Raw genomic sequence first — 3,842 nt, forward strand, 5'->3', positions numbered from 1 at the left:
AACTCACCCGTTTACAACTTCTCACTTAATCCCTACCCAATGCAATTTCAATTTTAACCTAAGATCAGAGTTCCTACTCACTCCCCCTCAATCACCTTAGTGATATTAAAGACACTTTGAAGTCACATTTCAAAAACAACTCTTGATTATGCTTCACAACTTAAATCAAGATACACAGCACTCACGCTTAAAAGCTTTGAGTGACACAACACTTACAACTCAATGAACACCCTATGCCAAAGCTATCATCTACTTGATAATGGCTTGGCTTACAAGATACGTCTAATACTAGACTCACAAAATACAGCAGTGAAGTATGATGGACACACTAAATCTTCACGCCTCAAAATCCCCGAAACTGAATGAAGGAATGCCTTCCTTTTTATATTGCAGCACCTGGGCTTTTGCACCTGTATTTTCCTGAATTTTAGGTCACACAAGTTCCCTCAAATTCAACATTTAGGTTGCTAACAAATAGGCTATTTGTTAGGTTCATTGAATGTAGCTTGGTTGTTGATTTCCTGGATTTTCTCTCAGCTGTTGAATCCCTAAAGAATAGCCTGAGAAAAAGCTGAAACAGAAAACTGAACAACCTACAATTTAGCATATGCTGTCAGGAATGAATGTCATGACATTCAGCTTGACATCAAGGTCCATATGCTGAGTCTGTTTTTCCAGAAAACAGACTGTACAAATTTGCTGACCTGTACATGATCAAAATGACCATACTACAGTAACAACTTACATTAATAAATATCAAAGTGTCCAACTTAACATTTACACAATTGGCCTTAAGTTAGTTCTGTTATTCTCTTGAAGAACAAACTAAGTAATATGCTGAAGTATAACAGAACACCACTCTGCCTAATCTTCAGTAGCTGCTGTCAATGATGAATGTCACAACATCCAGTTTGACATTCAGTCAGTAGGCCTTATGCCAGGTCTGGTTCTTCCTTGATAACCAGACTGCAAATGAATACTAAGTTCTAACAGAACTTCTATTCCTTAGTATCTGTTGACAGGTATGAATGTCACAGCATTCAATAATCCTGTGTTAGCTAGTCCTGCAGTAACTACAATGTAGTCACACATACATGTCATGACATCAGTCAAGACATTAGTGTTTTACCATATAATGCAGCCAATTAAACACCTACAAATTCAACAGCTGAGCTAAAATCCAGGAAACTAACAACTGAGCTACAATTAATGAACCTAACAAATAGCCTATTTGTTAGTACCCTAATATGTGGAAATTAGGTTAACTTGCTTGACCTTAATTTCAGGAAATACAAGTACAAGGCCCAAGTGCTGCAATATAAAAGGATGGCAATCCTTCATTCAGAACTCGGGGATTTTAGGCGTGAAGATTTTATTGTTCCATATACTTCACTGCTGTATTTTTGTGTGTCTTGTATTAGGTGTATCTTGTGAGCCAAGCAATTATCACCTAGATGATTGCATTGGACTAGGGTGTTCATTGAGTTGTAAGTGTTGTGTCACTCTAAGCTTTTAAGCGTGAGTGTTGTGTATCTTGATTAAAGATGTTAAGCACAATCAAGAGTTGTTTGAAGTGTGACTTCACTATAAATTTAATATAATTAAAGGTTGTAATCACTGAGGTGATTGAGGGGGAGTGAGTAGGAACTCTGATCTTAGAGTAAGATTGAAATTGCACTGGGTAGGTATTAAGTGATAGGGTTAAACAGTTGGTTTAAGGTCTGAATTAATACTACTAATAGTGGATTTCCTCCCTGGCTTGGTAGCCCCCAGACGTAGGTGTGTGTGGCACCGAACTGGGTAAACAATTCCTTGTGTTATTTACTGCACTTACTTTTGAAGTTCTGCATAATACTTGTCTGCGCAGAATTGGATGTCACAACATCCCGTGTGACATCGAAAGTCTGTTAACTAGAATTTCAATTGGCATCAGAGCAGGCACCCTGCCTGTTAATTTCTGGGTGAGATCTAGGGAAGTTACTTTCTAGTACCATGGACAAGGATGTAGGATACTCAAATAGACCACCCATGCTGGATGGTTCTAACTATGATGACTGGAAGCCTCGTATGATAGCCTTCTTAAGGTCTCTAGATAGCAAAGTCTGGAGAGCTGTCAATAAAGGATGGGAACATCCAACGAAGACAGGGAAAGATGGAGTCAGTGTGCAAATTCCTGAAGAAGAGTAGGACAAGGAGCAAGAGGCATTAGCCCTTGGAAATTCTAAGGCCTTGAATGCATTGTTCAATGGAATAAGCAAGAACATCTTCAAACTGGTGCACCACTGTGAGCTGGCTAAGGAAGTTTGGGATACCCTCAAGATAACTCATGAAGGTACCTCCAAGGTGAGGATGTCTAAACTTCAGATGCTGACCACCAAGTTTGAAAATCTGAGGATGAAAGAGGATGAGACTATTCATGACTTCCACATGAATATTCTTGAAATTTCCACCACCTCTGGTGGCTTAGGTGAGAAAATGGCTGAAGAGAAACTTGTAAGAAAGATTCTCAGGTCATTACCTAAGAGATTTGCCATGAAGGTCACTGCTATAGAAGAGGCTCAGGAGATCTGTAATATGAAGGTGGATGAGCTTATTGGTTCTCTCCAAACCTTTGAAATGGGCTTGTGTGAGAATGTTGAAAAGAAGAACAAAAGCGTAGCTTTTGTATCAAATACTGAAAAAGATTCAGAAGTAGGAAGTACTAGAGGTGATGAAAGCATATCAGAAGCCATAGCCATGCTTGGGAGACAGTTCAACAAGTTCGTAAAGAAGATTGATCAAAAAGGTAGACCAAATATCAAGAACATCTCGTCTGACATCAGGAAAAGATCAACTTCTGAAGAGAAGTTCAACCAAGGCAAGGGAATCCAGTGTCATGGATGTGAAGGTTTTGGACACGTTAGAGCTGAATGTCCTACTTACCTCAAGATGCAAAAGAAGGGGCTATCTGTCACATGGTCTGAAGGAGATTCTGAGAGTGAATCTGCTAAACATGTCACTGCACTAACCAGTGTCTGTGCCTCTGATGATGACTCAAGTGGAGATGAACTAGCTGCATCATATAAAGAGCTATGTGTCAAAAGTGCAGAAGTGCGTGTACAAGGAGAAAAGCAGAAGAAACTCATCAAGGAGCTGAAGGATGAGAAACAGAAGCATCTGACAGTCATAGATGGTCTAAATGGTGAGATAACCTTGCTGACCTCCAAGCTAGATCAAATGACAAAATCAATCAGAATGCTAAATAAAGGAACAGACACTCTGGAAGAGATCCTAAAGGTGGGACAGAAGTCAGGAACCATGTCTGGTTTAGGCTTTGTGAAGAATTCCTCAGCTTAACTCAAACGCTCCAAGGCTGAAGTTCAGAAATTCAAGCAGAAGTCACACCCAATGTCTCAACATCAGGGAACCAGGATGAGTAACCATCAGAAGAAGAAATTTCAGAGATGGAGATGCCACTACTGTGGTAGGTTTGGTCACATAAAAGCCTTCTGCTACAGGCTGCATGGTTATCCTAACCAAACCCCTCATGTCAGACCTAAGCATAAGGCATATAAGCATAATGCCCCCATCAAGAAACGACAATGGTTTGCTAGGTTAGCTCACACAGCTCTAAGGGCATCTACCAGAGAAGACTGGTACTTTGATAGTGGCTGCTCAATATATATGACTGGTATGGAGAATTTATTGGTGGATATACAACCCCACACTACCAGTTATGTGACCTTTGGTGATGGTGCTAAAGGAAAAATCAAAGGTGTGGGTAAGCTGGACAGCTCTGGAGTTCCAGAACTGAATAATGTGCTGTTAGTAAAAGGACTAACTGCTAATCTCATCAGCATAAG

Source organism: Lathyrus oleraceus, chromosome 4 (assembly GCF_024323335.1).
Source record: "Lathyrus oleraceus cultivar Zhongwan6 chromosome 4, CAAS_Psat_ZW6_1.0, whole genome shotgun sequence".
In the NCBI taxonomy this organism is placed as follows: domain Eukaryota; kingdom Viridiplantae; phylum Streptophyta; class Magnoliopsida; order Fabales; family Fabaceae; genus Lathyrus; species Lathyrus oleraceus.